General features: G+C 42.5%; 1 protein-coding gene across 2 annotated transcripts in view; it reads right to left on the bottom strand.

The window, feature by feature from the left end:
* CREB5 (cAMP responsive element binding protein 5) overlaps positions 1–18,735 on the bottom strand; it is a 439,883-nt gene that overhangs the window by 263,072 nt on the left and 158,076 nt on the right. The gene's annotated exons all lie outside the window — the stretch shown is intronic.

Here is an 18,735-nt window from a genome sequence, read left to right as displayed (position 1 = left end):
CTTTGCTTAAAATTCAAAAGTAAGGTAAAGTATGGGCTTCTCAGGTGGCATTAGTGGTAAAGAACCTGTCTGCCAATTCAGGAGACATAAGAGACACAGGTTCAATCCCTGGGTTGGGAAGATCCCCTGGAAGAGGAAAACCCACTCCACTGTTCTTGCATGGAGAATCCCATGGACAGAGGAGTCTGCAGGGCTACAATCCATAGGGTCGCAAAGAGTTGCACATGACTGAAATGACTTAGCATGTACGCAAGGTAAAATATGCATGATAAAGCCAGCTTGAAAGACAGTGCTTTGTGTTTGTTTTTTTTTTTTTGAGGATAATTGCTTTACAGTGTTACAGTGGTCTCTGCCATGTACCAATGCAAATCAGTCATAATTATGTATATGTATATGTATGTATGTATGTATATGTATATCCCCTCCCTGCTGAGCCCCCCTCCTCCCGCCATCCCAACTCTTTAAGTCATCACAGAGTGCGAGGCTGGGCTTCCTGTGCTATGCAGCAGCTTTATGCTAGTTATCTATTTCACATGTGATAGTGTATATAAGCCAATGCTTAGAAAAGAATGTCACTGGGGCAAGAAGAGAGGATTCACACTGAGGCATAAGAGGGCTGAAATGTGAGAAATTCAGAACCTAGAAAAGAAAAAGAAAGTACCGGACAAAGTCACATAAGTCAGTGGGCCACTGAAAACATCCAAGTACAGCTCTTTAGCCTAGAAGGGTATGGAAATCTGAGAGGTCAGTTGGACAGTGGGCTGAGGATGACAGGAAAGAAATGGAGTGTCACTAGCAATTTACTAGAGGAAAAATATCTATCTGTCTGTGCTTTGGGGTTAGCAAAGAAGAAAATAAACAGTACCCAGGAGAACAGGAAGTGGTTCTTTGAAGTTCTTCTGCAAAGAACAGGATTTCCTGCACTATGTGTTAAATGATGGTGATAACATATATGGTGGCGGGGGTGGTTGTGTCCATCACTTTGCACCTTTCCCAGGTTTCTGATTTCTAAATCCTGACCACACAGTCTGTCCAGAGTCCAGATGGCAACTGGGCACCTGGCTTAGACTGTGAGCTGACTGTGTTGTCGTGGGGTCCCAAAGGCATGAACAGGTTTAAGCACACACACACACATGATCCAAAGGCTCCTCTTATATACTGGAAGGTTTTTCTGACATGGGAAAATATTGTGGTTGGTTAAAGTAAGATGGAAGGAAATAGTGATTTGTATTGGGGTGGCAGCACAGGGATATGCTTGAGTTATTTTTATGGGAACTAGAGGTATAAAGAATCAAATGAAAAGTAATACTGAAAATAAAGATAATCATTATTTCTTTCAAAAGTAAACCTCAACAAACTCATTTTTCTAGGTCTTAGCATGAGGTTGTGATGAAGTAAATGTTGCAAGTATTATCTTTAAATCCTTTGTTTAGATCCTTCAAGATATTCACATTTTTTTCATCTTGTTCACAGTCACTTATTTTGTTAATAATAGATCTCAGGCACAGGAGGATTTCTGACTTTCGTTTTATTATTTCTGTTGTGCTAGTGAAAGTTATCAACAGAGCCATATGATTTTAAAAATAATCTTCTTTAAGTTCATGACAATAATATAAAATGTCTAAACCCTTTTTGAGTTCCCTTTGGCATCTCTTTTCTATCACCCCCACGTGGAGTCCCCAAGTACCATAAATTCAATGCAAGCATCATTCTCCTCTTTCTGTCTCTTCTTCCACCAACTTCTACCCAACCATCATCATCTTCTTTCCTGGATTCAACAATCACTCTCCAAACCGGTCCCCCGTCACTCACTTTGACTTCCTTTCCTCCTTCCCATACTACAGCCACAGTCACCTTTTCAAAAGGCAAAACCAAGCACATAACATACAGATCCCTCTACATTGCCCACCCTCTCCAGGCTGCTTAGATGGCTTCTCGTGGTTCAGAAGACCCTGACAGCACTCTTTCCTTGATCTTCAAGGCCTTCATGGGAGCCTTCTGGTCTCCCCAGCTCATCTCACACCACCTTCACTCTCACTGTCTGTGATTCACTCCACCTGCAGGACTCTCCCTGCTCTCATCCTGAACGCGCTCCATATGTCGGTACAGAGCTGAGCATGCTGTTTCTGCTACCTGCGCTCTTTCCCTACCTGCACCTTCAAATCACAAACTGAGCATCACGTGAGAACGCCTTCCCTGACCTCTCCAAGAATGAGCACCGACTCCCCCTCCTTTGCAGCACTTTACACAAGTTCACAATTGTCTTCGATTATTTGACCAATATCTGTTGCTCCCTCTAAGCACAATGAGAGAAGGGACTAAATTTGACTTTACTCCCCACTGAGTCTCTGTTGCCCAGATCAGTGCCCAGCATAAGGTAGGCACACAGTAAACTACACAGAATGAGTAAACTATAAAATGACGCTCCTAAAATATTCAGTATGATGAAATCTTATCTTTTATTTCCTGAGTGAATTCTGAGAATGTGAGCTCTCTTGTCTGTTTACCTTAAAATCTCAAAGTATGCTCACAATAAGAGATGTTAAGATACGTTAGATATTAAGGTACCTGTTTGATTATGGGGTAGAGAAATAGGATCAGAATTAAGAAGAAAGCCACAAGCATGGAACATAGGCTGGAAATCAAAGTCTTTGAGAAGACATTGAATGAGCCCTTGAAGGAAAGTACTAAGAAATGAACTTCAAGTCTTTGAGCACTTTGGCTCAAGTGATATGTCCATAACAATTCTTTACCTTCACCATGAAAACCAAGAAAATCTTTGTTCAAAGTTTTTGAAACGTGATACAAAGAAATTGGTTTGATTTATTCAGAGTGAAGCATGTTAAATGAGAGAGAGAAATACCTATGCCCTCAAAAAGTCTAGGAATGTTGTCTGAGAATCATTAAAAAGAATAAAAAAGACTACCAGGAATACACTTCACACACATCCCCACCAACATTTTAAAGAGATCTCTTTGTCTCTGTGATATCCTTCAGAGATGGAAAAAACTCCTAAAAGTTATGCTGTTTTTCAAAAATCTCTTTTCTCCCCCACATATGAAATCTGCAAATTCTCCAGCCTCCTCCCCCAAGACCCAGAGAGTAATTTCAAAACATTTTGGAAAAATAAACAAATTTAAGCAAGCATTATCATTTTGCATTAAAAGAAGATGATTTTTTTTCTTTCAGCATTACATAGTAACTCAAACATGAAATTACTTTCTGAATTCACATTTTCCTAATTATGGGTTCAAAACCTGTCTTCCTTGATAAAAGAATGGCATTTTATCTTTAGATGAATTAAATATCCAATTTCAAAAACACAAAGAATGACTGTATCTCACTGAGTTATTTTTGTTAGTATAGGTGCGTAGACTTGGAGCTGGTGAAACAATGTCACCAACCAGTGATGGATGTCAATATACAGTGAAGAATCTGGGGGTTCAACCTTTGGCCTTCTCTTGTTCAACATTTTTATCAACAGCTTGGATGAAGATGTAAATTCATGCTTGTCAAATCTGTGGTTGACACAATATTGGGAGGCATCACTAACATTCTGGATAGTAGAACACGGTTTTACTCGAGCCAACTGTATGATCTGGCCTCCAAAAATGCTAACATAAATCTAGGTTGCTGTAGGAGAAGTGCAAAGTCCAGATCAAGGGAAGTAATTATTTCACTGTCGAGCACATCGGACTGACCACATTTGGCCACCACATTTTAAGGGGGAAATTGACAAATAGGCGGGAATGAAAGCAATGGAGGCATCCAAAATACATCACAGGAAAGAGTGGTAGAAGAATCAGGGAATATTTAGTCTGAAGAAAAGAAGGCTTAGAGGTCATGCTAACTGCCTTCAAATATTTGCGGTATTAGACATAGTCTATGTTGCTCCAGAGGGCATACTTTCAAAAAATGGGATCAAGATGATAAAAGCCAACAACAACTACAATTTGAGTACCTATTGAAGCAGCTATTATGATAGATGCTTTATAAACTGCTCCTCTAATCCTCACAATGGTGGCCCAGAGGTTAAAGCATCTGCCTGCAATGCAGGAGACCTGGGTTCGAACCCTGGGTTGGGAAGATCCGCTGGAGAAGGAAATGGCAACCCACTCCAGTATTCTTGCCTGGAGAATCCCATAGATGGAGGAGCCTGGTGGGCTACAGTCCACGGGGTCGCAAAAAGTCGAACACAACTGAGCAACTTCACTTCACTAATCCTCACAATGACACTGTAAGACAGGCATTACTATTCTAATTTTAAGATGAGAAAAAGAGTAAAAGTCTACACCATTGCTAATACCATTCCATCTCCCTCTGGCCACACTCAGTCCTTCTGGACTGGCACTTTAAAAATAGAAATGTGACCTTTAGTTAGGATAAATTTACCAATATGTAGGGATAACCAAAGACAAAACAAGTTGCCTTATAAAGTACTGAGCTTCCAAGCATCAGATTTAAGCTGGTAGGGACTAGTGGACATCTGTAAAGGATGCCACCAAGAGGATTCTTACAGCCAGAGGGAGATGGCACTAAATGATCTCTAAGGTCTCTTCTTGCTAAGATTCCCTCACAATACATGGTTCATAATTTGGCTCAGACGCTTCCAAATAATTAGTAAGCTGTGATAATTTTGAAAATACACTGCCTTAGGAGTTAGGAGGTCTCTTCCAGTTCAGTCTCTCCACCCCTCCTTATCGTCATATAACCTGCATAAATCGTTCAGCTCCCCTTGACTTCATAGCCTATCACTACAAGGGGTACAGCGGACCACGCAGTCTCCATGACCTTTTCCAGCTCTGCTATTCTCCATGTCTTTCTATGTTACATTTTACGAGACTCTAAATATCCAAACAGACTTTTTAGACTTGATTCAAGGGCTTACAAACATTGATTTTCCTCCATAACCATAAGTTTTTGCAGAAACGAGCTTTCCAAAAATTATAGCTTTCCACCAGACCCAAGGGATCACGATTGAGGGAACAGACCTAACAAAATAAAATTTCACAAACACCAAAGATGAAAAAGCTTCTCGGAAGAAACCATTTTCACCTAAATCTCCCCCTCTTTAGTTTAGATTTCTCTGCATGTCCTTGGCCTTCCTCTTTTCCTATGCCCTGCAATATACCTTGCTCTCCATTCACTGTTGTTCTGAGACATAAAGGGTATGTGAATGGGATGAGAACTGGGGTAATAATGAGTCTTGATTGCATAGTCAGTGAGTTTGAGGTAGAGCGGTAATTGGTCTACATGCATGGGCTTGGAAACCAATATTGAAGAAACAACCTGATGTATATGAACATAAGTCCATACTCTTACAAATAACTATAATTTGGGGGCATGGTAATGCAGGATGAAGGGAGGTGGACCACAAATGAAAGTGAAGGTTGGAGCACACAGACAACATGATGTTGATTCCCATAAAGTCCCCAAATGTTATCTTCTAATCTGTATTCTTCCCAACTGCCAAGGTGTGGAGACTTTATAAGCCACGCGTTTACAAGATGAGTTGTGCAATCTTAGAATTGTCTGCATTTTAATGACGCCTGGGCAGTTAGGAAGACTTTCAGAACTTCTCCAGTGTAAACATCCATGAACTGCATCCAAAAGATGTCTGAGACTTTGACATAATAACAAATTTCTAACCTTCTGGAAGGTTCTAGGCTCTCCAGAAGTGTTAGAGAGACTCTAGAGGGTCTTGACTCCTTTCTGGTGCTCTTGAGAGCTGTAATGGTATGAGTATTTTGAATCCTACTGAGAAGGTGGGCTCTTCCATGACAAAGGAGACAGCGTGGAATTATATGAGGCACGGCTGGGGTTGGAGGAGAACTGGGGCCATGCAGCCTGCTTCTCTTTCCTTAGCATAGTCGCACAGTACAAGATGGACCACAGAAGATAAAGCATTAGCTCAGGCAACCTCTGCAGGAGAGGAAGGGAGAGGAGATCACAGGGCACTGTGAAAACTCCAGCTTTGACGTGCACCTTTAATTCTGTTTTGTCAGGGTTTGCCACTTATCCCTGGAGAATTCTAAGGAGGAACAACTTACACAAAGGAAACGTGAGCTCTGCCATCGAGCTCAGGTTCACTCGAGCTCTGTACCACCCGGGACGTGGTATTTAAGTTTTCGGAGCCATACCTTCTTCATCTTTAAGATGGAGATAACCATCTAGTGGACAGGATTGTAGTGAGTTTCACATGCGATAATACTCCATCATAGTACGTGACAGCAAATGTGCACTTCTTCCCTTTCAGTAAAGTTCAGAATGTGAGGCTCAGACAGTAAATGGTTAATTCTGGGGGGTGGCTACTCCCTATGACTGATTATTAACATAAATATTATAAGTAATGGCTAACACACAGCCTGAACATATATCCAAAATCTTATTTAATCCTTATCATCAGTCTAGAAGTTTGGTATGATTATTACCTCCATTTTACAGATGAGGAAATTGATGCATAGAGAGGTTAAGAGTCCTCAAAGTCACACAATGAGGAAGTGGACAAGCTGGGAACTAGGCAGCTTGGCTTCAGAATCCACACTGCCTCTATAGTCTCTCTTTAAAATATTTTCTAGTGGAAAGTGACACAGTAAAATATAAAGTAGATCTGCTATCATTTCTATGGATGTTAAAAGAAGTGACCAACTGATGCTAGTATATGATCCTGAGAATTAGAGTCTATCTGTCAGGCCACTAATTTGGATCAATGTCATCACCACAGCCTTTACAGCTAGCAAAGCCTGGGAATATACCATTAATTCATTTCAAAGTGATTTATCAGTAACCCTTGTCTCAAGGTCATTTTGGCTGCATTGGCATTTCTAAACTGATTTACTATGAAGAGTACAGATTAGAATTAGGGACGGAAGACTGTAGTTCAAAAAGCGTTGATCAATACTTTCACCAAATTATCGAAGCAAACAACCAACCATGACTAGCTCACTCTATGATGAGGGTTCACCTTCCTTAAAAGTTTCCCAGAGCTCAGGGAAAGCCTGAGAAAGAGATAATGTTTCTGACAGTTGTATCAAGTTCAACTTCTAAGGCAACTTCTCTTGCAGCGGGTAGAAAGGCAGCTCGCACGGTGATGTAACCCTCAGTGGTCTTAGCCCACTCCCACATTTCCAGGAAGCAGGCCGCACCTCCCAACTGGGGCTCTCGATGTCAGTCTGCAGGACACACAGCAGCAAGATCTGATCCATCTGACTGGTCCACACTCTCCTCCAATCCCAGACCTCTGTCATCCTTTCTAATACTGGGTTTCAGGCAACAGAGCCCTGAAGCACTCCTGTAAGCATTTTATAGCTATTCATTTAACATTGTTGTAAAATGTTTAAGACAATACACCTCTTCTTAGAAGCCACCCATGACTGTGAGAAACAGTTTTTGGGTCTGTCTCAAAGATTTTGCTCCTTCCTGTTCAGATTCTCAGGGCCTTGAACAGTTCATGTGTCTGTTCTCATCTCCCACGTGACTGTCTTGATTGCACCTGCTAAATACAATCATATGGAAAAGAAATGAAATGGTGCTAGGACAGCATTCAGCTTACTAGAATCACAGTGGAGCAAATTTCTGGTGTTCCTGTATTTACAGATAGTACTGGAAGTTAGAAACTCATCTAACACCACGGAAAATGATATTGTCAGCATTGCTGTCTCGTAAGGTTCCTCCTTTCTCAAAGAACTTCCAGAAAGCTGCGCATTCATTCCATCATGGCATCAGCCTACTTAAACACTTCCACTGGCCATCCATGACCTCCTTCAAGTTGATTTCAGCATTTTACATTCCGGCTGCCATCAATCCTTCCCACTTCACCTCCCGCCAAGCCATCTTCCCCATCCTCTCCCCTACCACTGACACACATAGACTTCGATGTTTTTTGACTATCCTAGATCATTTCACGTCTCTTTTCTACCTTTGCACATAACATTTCCTCTCTGAAGTCAACCCAAGCATCAAGGTCCAGCTCCAATGCTCCCTCCTCCGTGCAGCCTTCCACCACTTCTGGCTCTGTTAATGCCCCGCTCTGCTCCCCCACAGTGCCTTATTCACACCTCTATCAGAAAGCCTGACTTATTTTAACAAATGCTTCCTCCAGGAAACTTGGAGAAGGGAATATTCCATGTTCATCTGAGAACCGCCAGTGCCATGAACTTCAGAGATGTGCAATAACTTCAATTATTCAGTGAATAAAGGAACAATGTGTGATCTTGAGCAAGTTGATAGCTTCTCTTTGCTTTAGTTTTCTCAGTCATTACACAGGAACATCCCTGCCTTGTAGGATTTTTTATAAAGATTAAGTTAGGTAATATAAATACAGAGCTGAGTGAAATATTGGATACATTAAATGTCCAATAAAAGTTAGTAGTCATTATTATAATTATCATTAGTATTATCATGATTACTACAGTGCTAACACTACCTCCCTAACTAAGGATATGCTCCCTGTTATTTTCGTCCTCAGCACCCAGATCTTTTCCTTTATAGCCTCTCTCAATGAGCAACTGTGATAATCATTATTTCCAGGTCACAATATTATAATCAATTGACCACTCCTTTGTCCTCCATCTTATCCCATACATACTTCTTTCAAAGTTCCTATAACACACAGGTACATTTATTTCTATAATTCAGGTCAGTTTCCCCTTCCAGCTATGAACACTCTAGTGACAGGGACAGGTCTGATTTCATATCATTGTCCTCAGGGCCTAATGCAATGGCTATCACGTAGATGCTTGCTGAGTGAATAAACAGTAAGTATAGCCAATGTTGAGGAAAGAGGGGGAAAAAAAAGAAAAAGTAAGTGCTCTTTTAGAGGACCTACAGTTTCGAGAAAATATGGAAATTTAGGGAAAGAAGGGGATGGAAAACAAATGAATCAGAAACATATTTTTATATACATACATATAAGAAAGAAGGAAAGACACATCATCCAAAGCTGATGAGACCACAGAATGGAGAGCAAAGGGCTAGTCAACAGGTCAGAGTTTCCATCTGATCCACCATTAAGCACGTGATCTTGCTTAACTTCTTCAGTCTGTTGATTCTGCCTGCATAATGAATCCCACAGCTGTTTTCTTTGCTTTCCCACCAGCTCCAGAACTTCATCATCACCTATCCTGATCACATAGTAACTTCCTATTTCCAGCGCACCATATTATAAATTCCAGGAAGCAAGGACAGTGCCTGTCTCATTTTCTCTTCTATTGCTAGTGCCTAAGCTCCATGCCTGGGCTACCTGGGCTTCCCAGGTAGCACTAGCGGTAAAGAACCTGCCTGCCAATGCAGGAGACCCAGGTTCGCTCCCTGGGTGGGGAAGGTCCTCTGGAGGAGGGTATGGCAACCCACTGCAGTATACTTGCCTGGAGAATCCCATGGATAGCGGAGCCTGGTGGGCTACAGTCCATGGGGTCACAAAGAGTCAGACACAACTGAAGCAACTGAAGATGCACACACACAAGCTCCATGCCTGGCACAGAGCGAGATGACCAATGACTAGGTGGATGAGTGAATTATGACTTCTGAGGTGATGATATGGAAATAAAGAGCAATCAATCTATAATTTCCTCATCTATGTTGGGCACATGGCTGTCGTAGCCTGAGATATAAAGAGAGACCACCTGTGAATTTGGGTTCTTATTAAGTCCTTATCAACACACAGAGGCCAGGACACAGCTCAACAGTCTCCTGGTCAACTCAAACCAGAGCACCCTGGTTGAACATAGGCCATCCTTAGCAACTAGGAAACAGGGCCCAAAAGTCAGAGCTAAGTGATTAAAAACAAGTAAAACCCTGGGGCCCTGGGACAGGTAAGGAAAGGTAAGCAGATGGCCCCAATGCTATTGCCAGGCTCGTGCTTCTGTGTGGCCTGGGGAAGTTTTGAAAGGGGGCTTTAACATGAAAGCAATGCTAAGTACATAGGAAAATTCTGAGAAGTCATCCTGAGTGCCTGGTTTGGCTATGCAGGAGGCAAGTGGTCCATTTTAGAATCACTAAACAAATTTCTCTCCCTGCCTTATTGAAAAAGTAAAATTACTAAAAATAACTGCATGTAAAACTCCTACAGGGATGATGAAGGTCTATTTCTTCAGCATTTCTTTGGTTTTTTTTAAGATTTTTTTCTGATGTGGACCATTTTTAAAGTCATTATCGAATTTGTTACAATATTGTTTCTGTTTTATGTTTGTTTGTTTCTTTTTTAGGCTGCGAGGCATGGGGGAATCTTATCTCCCTGACTAGGGATCGAACCCACACCCTCTGCATTGGAAGGTGAAGTCTTAACCACTGGCCGACCAGGGAAGTTCCCTTCAACATTTCTAAGCAAATCAAATACTTGCTTAATGACCAGAAATATAAAGGTGGCACTCTCTAGCACAGGTCTAAGGAGAAACTCTCCCTAGCCTTTGCTAGGCCCCACATCCCCCAGTTCTTCTCTCACAGCCAAAAGAGGCAGAAGGCAGGGCTGGCCGCAAAAATGGATTTGGCTGAAAACTCCCCTAACTGGAGCACTGGTTGGGCATCTGCATTCCTGAATATTTGGCAACAGTATGCTCTGAACATAACATAGAAATGTGATCTTCAACGGGAAGGAAAAAGTACTACAAGATAGACTTCCTCCTGTGAAACAATAGAGAATGAGGAGGCTCCCACTTCATGTTGCTGCTGGTGGAACCCGTCAGGTGACTCTCCGTGAATGAACTTGCTTTGGAAATTGTTTAGTGTTTCACAAACCTAAGTTTCTGCGAGGCTGTCCTAAGGATCAGTATTAATAAAGCAGCATATTTCTATCCTGGGAAGTGGCTCTTGGATAAGTACCTTTTGAATCGCCATTGCTTCCAAGGAAACTGAATCATAGCTACCAGTGTTTCAAATCTTAAGACAAAACCCAAATGCCATCATCAACACAAAAAATTGGTGAGAGATGAAGTTTATCTTATTCGATGGAATCCTGATATAAAGAGATAACATTTCTCTCGACTACAGAGAACCAAACAGCACTTGTGTGGTGCAGGGGAACTGGCCACAGCGGGATGTGACAGTCCCCAGAGAAGCTTCTGGAGATCCTGTCTGAATATTAAGAGGCCAATTTCTTAAAAATGTTCTAGTGGGAACTTGGGTTCTCTGGATCCTCAGGCGTCCAGAGGAGCACAATGGGGGTCAATGAGATGGTTTCCGTGTTTACAGAGTCTGCGAGGTACATCCCCAAACCTATGAGACATTACCCACCACTGTGACCTCATTTCCTACCACCTCTCACCTTATTCACTCTGTTCCAGACTTGCACTGACCTCCCTGATGCTCTGCTAGCACATGGGAGCCCTGATGCCACCACCCCCACAGGCTAGAGGCGTCTTTACATTATTCTCATAGCTACCTCCCTCACCTCTTCCAAATGTTTGCTCAAACATTACCTCCCAGTGAGGCCTATGTCTGAGGCCTGGCCACACTGTTTGCTATTACAAGTCTGCCTCCTTGAGTCCATACCTCCCTTACTTCATCCATTCATTCCCATTCATAACACCCATTCCTCTCTCGCTCATTTCAATCCAAAAGCACCAGACCATTTCAGATCCTAATTCTTAAAACAAGAACTCAAGAAAAGAAAAATACACAAAAAATCCAATGACTTTACTTATTTATTTATTTTTGACCACCAAGAATCTCTTTTATGACTTTCCTTCCTTGGATCTCATACTTCTAAAACACTTCCTTAAAAGTCTGAATTCATTTTTCTATACAACTTGTCTTTTGAAGCTTTTACATCCCCAGATTACTAAAATCCTATTTCACTCCATTGTACCATCAGATACTATTTCACAATGTTGATAAAATCCTAGTCAAACAGAAGGAAGCTCATGCTTTAGGTTATCTGGCGGACTTACTACAGATAAAGGCACAATTTCAATTAGAATGTTGGACCTCTGCATCACTTGAGGTCCCAGTAGGAAACAGAAACGGCGTGCTCATAACGGGTAATTCTAGGAGTGATTAATAAAGGAATCTGGCTTCCCAGGTGGCACTCCTGCCAATGCAGGAGACGTGGGTTCAATCCCTGGGTTGGTAAGATGCCCTGGAAGAGAGCAAGGCAACCCACTGCAATATTCTTGCCTGGAGAATCCCATGGACAGAGGAGCCTGACAGGCTACAGTCCACAGAGGCAAAAAGAGTTGGACACGACTGAAGCGACTTAGCACGCACCCACAATAAAGAAACTAGTTGCAAAGTTGTAGACAGAATGCAGAAAAGCACAAGCCACAGTGTAGTACCCTGGGGCCAGTTTCAGCAAGGAGCTGTTAGCATGCCCAGGCTTCCAAGAGCAAGAGAAACGGCAGGCTTATGTTTGCATTGAGATCAGAGGAGAGAAGAGGTTAGCAGGACCAGGGGAGGAGAGAGAGCTATGTGGAGAGGGCACCTGGCCAGAACTGTGACCCTCAGTCAGAAGAGGCAACTAACCAAAGGAGCTGGGAGAACAGACCCACAGGCTCTCCTTCCTCCCTCTCCGGAAACCTGTCATAATGCCCCTGTGGCCATAGGCCCAGATCAGTGGGAAAGCACAGGTTAATGGCATTCATTCGTGCAGTATAAACAGGTCAGCCTTGCAAGGAAGACAGTGGAATGGAAAAGGGGGAAATGGCCTGGATGGACAGTCAGAAATTATGCAGCACAACTATGTTCTGATTAAGTTTACATTATTTTATGTTTACATATAAATACTATTATATTATTAATAATATGTATTTATATGTACATTATGATATCCAAGGGACCTAAAAGATTAGAAACCCCAGTTTGGAACCCATGACATTTTTCACTCCATCCCACCTACTAAAAAAAAACAAAACAAAACAAGAGTTATCTGTATCCTTATTTCCTTTCCTTTGATTTGAACCATCTAAGGGCAGGACTGGACTAACAGAACTTGCTCTGCATTCACCCATGTGCCTAACAAGCCATGATTGGACTGATAAAAACAACAGAAGGCAGAGCTAAGACGCACCCATCTCACATGTGCCCAGGTAACCCAGCTCCACCCCACAACGATGAGCTGGGACAAGCACGGCTCCTCTGAACCCAGATACACACCTTCAACACAAGGTCTTACTTTTAGGCCACAGCTTCCGATTCATCTACATCCCTCCTGGTAAAACAATGGGGTTTGGAATAAGAACAGTTTTCTGTGTGGGAGTCACAGAAGGAAGAATTTGGCACCTGGTGTATATGTACCATGAAGCCATTACCGTGCTGAGCTCAACTCTCCTTCTGCCAGCTATTGGATGGGAGGAAAGTAAGTACATTTAGAAGCTGCATTTTTCTACCCTGGACAGTCAGGATTAGCTTGGCTTGCTAAGTCAGCACTAAAAGCCAATGAAATATTTGTATATAGATGATCTCCCCCGGCAACCTCTTATTCTTGTGTTAGGACATCAAATCTTCAGGGCCTTCATCTTCAGCATCTCAAACATTCTATAATTTGCCATCTTGGATTCATTTTTGTCCTTTGTGCCATTTCTCCACTGACAGGTTTAAGGTGGAATAAATATACTGATTAGTTGATAGGCTAAGAAACAGTATTTCAAAACCTAAAACAAAGATGAGATCTCAGGAGAGTCAGAGACCCACATGGGAAACACACCCGAGGTACGTGGGTGGTTCAGTGGTAGAATTCTCACTTGCCACTTGGGACACTGGGTTCAATTCTAAACTCATGCCAAAAAAAAGAGAGAAGATACACACACAAATTGTAGGAGTTTTTAGTGAGTCCTTGGACAAAAGGCCTACATCTTTCCCTTTGCACACGCTTATATCCTTAAGCTGATGATACATATAAGTTTGTTTACTTTTTGCCCCACAAGTATATATGTATATCGGTACATATATATGACTATTGTCTGATTACTTTGAAAGAAACCCAACTGTAGGCCTAAATATTAAAAAAAAATACATATATTTTTCACAGGTGTTTTCATACATATGTTGTTTACTAGTCACTTTATGAAATAGTTTCAAACCCTTATAGATAAATTCAGAAACATAAATAGAATCTCAGTATACAGAGCTACTTTAAAGGTTTATCATCATTAGTAAAAGGCATATTCATCAGGGCTTCTCAGCTGGCACAGTGGTGGAGAATCCGCCTGCGAGTGCAGGAGACACAGCAGATGCAGATGCAAACCCTGGGTCGGGAAGATCCCCTGGAGAAGGAAATGGCTACCCATTCCAGTATTCTTGCCTGGAAAAATCCCATGGACAGAGGAGCCTGCTGGGCTACAGTCCATGGGGTCACAAAGAGTTGGACATGACTGAGCAAAAAACGCACATTCAGGGCAAAAGATGAAAGACATATTATTTGAATTGCTTATATTACCTTCACCCTGATTAAGCAGCTTTGACTACAAGTAGGTTCTGTATTTATACATAATACCAGTTTCTCTGGGTGGATAATTCTCCATCCCATTTTTAATGGCACAACAACATTTAGGCATCAAATCTAATCATCTGCTGGCAGAAGAGACCACTCCCCCAAGCCTTGTCCTGTGTATCGCTCCATTTATTCCAACATTCTTTCACATCTCCACATCCAATGGAGGTTTAGGCTCCAGTGTCTGAAGAAGTGCTAACATGGTTCCTTTTCTCTCTTCTCTCTCATTTACTGGGATGAGAACCATCAAGAATTCTTCTTAAAGGTCTGTTTCAGTGGTAGCTGAGGGAAAAGACCTAACAGATGCTGAGGTCTTCTCTGTGCAGAGAGAATTCAGGAACCCTATCTTTTTAGTACATGTAAGCTTTGGGGAAGCTTCCTACACACACACACACACACACACACACACACACACACACACACACATAGTGCTGCCTACTCTTCCCAAAACAACTCTAGTACACTGAGCTCCAGCATAGGCTGAACAAAATTCAAGTGGAGGCTGAAGAGTGTGTGTTGGGAGCAGATGGATGCTCAGACAACGTTGGAAGGTGGAGGGTGAAATGCTTACAGTCTTTTATCTTAACTTTTGTGATATGATCCAATCACATCTATCCAATCAGTTCAGTTCAATTCAGTCGCTCAGTTGTGTCCAACTCTTTTCGACCCCATGGACTACAGCAAGCCAGGTTTCCCAGTCCATTACCAACTCCTGGAGCTTGCTCAAACTCATGTCCATTGAGTCGGTGATGCCATCTAACCATCTCATTCTCTTTCGTCCCCTTCTCCGCCTGCCTCCAATCTTTCCCAGCATCAGGATCTTTTCCAATGAGTCAGTTCTTTGCATGAGGCAGCCAAAGTATTGGAGTTTCAGCTTCAGCATCAGTCTTTCCAATGAATATTCAGGACTGATTGCCTTTAGGATTGACTGGTTTGATGTCCTTGCAGTCCAAGAGACTCTCAAGAGTCTTCTCCAACACCACAGTTCAAAAGCATCAGTTCTTCGGCACTCAGTTTTCTTTATGGTCCAACTCTCACATCCATACATGACTACTGGAAAAACCATAGCTTTGACTAGATGGACCTTTGTTGGCAGATTAATGTCTATGCTTTTTAATATTCTGTCTAGGTTGGTTGTAGCTTTTCTTCCAAGAAGCAAGCATGTGAGATGAATGCAATTGTGCGGTAGTTTGAGCATTCTTTGGCATTGCCTTTCTTTGGGATTGGAATGAAAACTGACCTTTTCCAGTCCTGTGGCTACTGCTGAGTTTTCCAAATTTGCTGGCATATTGAGCGCAGGACTTTCACAGCATCATCTTTTAGGATCTGAAATAGTTCAACTGGAATTCCATCACCTCCACTAGCTTTGTTCACAGTGATGCTTCCTAAGGCTCACTTGACTTCAAATTTCAGGGTGTCTGGCCCCAAGTGAGTGATCACACCATTGTAATTATCTGAGTCATGAAGATCTTTTTTGTACAGTTCTGTGTATTCTTGCCACCTCTTCTTAATATCTTCTGCTACTGTTAGGGCCATGCCATCTTGGCATGAAATGTTCTCTTGGTATCTCTAATTTTCTTGAAGAGATCTCTAGTCTTTCCCATTCTGTTGTTTTCCTCTATTTCTTTGCATTGATCACTGAGGAACGCTTTCTTATCTCTCCTTGCCATTCTTTGGAACTCCGCATTCAAATGTGTATATCTTTCCTTTTCTCCTTTGCCTTTAGCGTCTCTTCTTTTCACAGCTATTTGTAAGGCCTCCTCAGACAAGCTTTTGCCTTTTTGCATTTTTTTTAACTGGGAATAGTCTTGATTACTGCCTCCTGTACAATATCACGAACCTCTGCCCATAGTTCTTCAGGCACTCTGTCTATCAGATCTAGTCCCTTGAATCTATTAGTCACTTCTACTGTATAATCATAAGGAATGTGATTTAGGTCATTCTTGAATGGTGTAGTGGTTTTCCCTATTTTCTTCAATTTAAGTTTGAATTTTGCAACAAGGAGTTCATGATCTGAGCCACAGTCAGCTCCCAGTCTTGTTTTTGCCGGCTGTATAGAGCTTCTCCATCTTTGGCTGCAAAGAATATAATCAATCTGATTTCAGTATTGACCATCTGGTGATGTCCATGTGTAAAGTCTTCTCTTGTGTTGTTGGAAGAGGGTGTTTGCTATGACCAGTGCGTTCTCTTGGCAAAACTCTGTTAGCCTTTGCCATGCTTCATTTTGTACTCCAAGGCCAAATTTGCCCATTACTCCAGGTATCTCTTGACTTCCTACTTTTGCATTCCAGCCCCCTATAATGAAAAGGGCATATTTTTGGGGTGATAGTTCTAGAAGGTCTTATAGGTCTTCACAGAATCATTCAACTTCAGCTTCTTCAGCATTACTGGTTGGGGCATAGACTTGGATAACTGTGATAATGAATGGTTTGCCTTGGAAATGAACAAAGATCATTCTGTCATTTTTGAGATTGCACTCAAGTACTGCATTTTGGACTCTTTTGTTGACTATGATGGCTACTCCATTTCTTCTAAGAGATTCTTGCCCGCAGTAGTAGATATAATGGTCATCTGAGTTAAATTCACCCATTCCAGTCCACTTTAGTTCACTGATTCGTAAAATGTCAATGTTCACTCTTGCCATCTCCTGTTTGACCACTTTCAATGTATCTTGGTTCATGGACTTAACATTCCAGGTTCCTATGCAGTATTGTTCTTTAAGCATCAGACTTTACTTCCATCACTAGTCACATCCACAACTGGGTGTTGTTTTTGCTTTGGCTCTGTCTCTTCATTCTTTCTGGAGTTATTTCTCCATTCTTCTCCAGTAGCATGTTGGCACATATAGACCTGGGGAGTTCCTCTTTCAGTGTCATCTTTTTCATATCCATACTGTTCATGGGCTTCTCAAGGCAAGAATACTGAAGTGGTTTGCCATTCCCTTCTCTAGTAGTCCACATTTTGTCAGAACTCTCCCCCATAACCCATCCATCTTGGGTGGCCCTACATGGCATGGCTCAGTTTCACTGAGTTAGACAAGGCTGTGGTCCATGTGATCAGTTTGATTAGTTTTCTGTGATTGTGGTTTTCATTCTATCTGCCCTCTGAGGGATAAGGATAAGAGGCTAATGGAAGCTTTCTGATGGGAGAGACTAACTGTGGGGGAAACTAGGTCTTGTTCTTATGGGCAGAGTCATGCTCAGTAAATCTTTAATTCAATTTTCTGTTGATGGGTGGGGCTGTATTCCTTCCCTGTTCTTTGACTGAGACCAAACTATGGTGGAGGTAATAAAGATAATGGTGACCTCCTTCAAAAGATCCCCTGCATGCACTGCCACACTCAGCACCCCTGACTCTGCAGGAGGCCCCTGCCAACCCACGCCTCTGCTGGAGACTCCTGGACACTCACAGGCAAGTCTGGGCCAGTCTCATGCGGGGTCCCTGCTCCTTTCTCCTGGGTCCTGGTGCACACAAGGTTTTGTTTCTGCCCTCCAAGAGTCTGTTTCCCCAGTCCTGTGTAAGTTCTGGTGCCTCTATGGTGGGGTTAATGGTGACCTCCTCCAAGAGGACTTATGCCATACTCAAGTCTGCTGCACCAAGAGCCTCTGCCCCTGTGGCAGGCCACTGCCCTATCCAATCAGTTCAGTTTAGTGCTCAGTTGTGTCCGACTCTTTGCGACCCCATGAACTGCAGCACACCAGGCCTCCCTGTCCATCACCAACTCCCGGAGTTCACTCAAACTCATGTCCATTGAGTTGGTGATGCCATCCGGCCATCTCATCCTGTCGTCCCCTTCTCCTCCTGCCCCCAATCCCTCCCAGCATCAGAGTCTTTTCCAATGAGTCAACTCTTCTCATGAGGTGGCCAAAGTACTGGAGTTTCAGCTTTAGCACCAGTCCTTCCAATGAACACCCAGGACTGATCTCCTTCAGAATGGACTGGTTGGATCTCCTTGCAGTCCAAGGGACTCTCAAGAGTCTCCAATAGGACCCTCTAATTACTAGCAGAGATGAATAATGAAAGATTCCCCATGTATTTACGGTACCCCTGCCCCACCAAATCAGCTTCCTTCTTTGACTCATTGTGTGAACAGTCTAGATTTAAACACAGAGTATCCCAAGAGCTTGCAGCATGCTCAGCAAAATAAAGCCACTTAAAAAAAAAATTGGGAAAAACTTCAGGGCTTCAATAAGAAGCTATGACTACAGGCTGACCCTGCACATGGCAGGATGGGACGGGAAAGGGACCCTATCCTGCCTCCGGGCACAGTTCTGTAACCAAAGAGACACTAATTCTGTTGGCCAGCAGAATCA

This window comes from Capra hircus, chromosome 4, assembly GCF_001704415.2.
Source record: "Capra hircus breed San Clemente chromosome 4, ASM170441v1, whole genome shotgun sequence".
NCBI classification, from domain to species: domain Eukaryota; kingdom Metazoa; phylum Chordata; class Mammalia; order Artiodactyla; family Bovidae; genus Capra; species Capra hircus.
The sequence above is the reverse complement of the archived record's forward strand: the minus strand, read 5'-3'. Positions and strand labels throughout refer to the sequence as shown.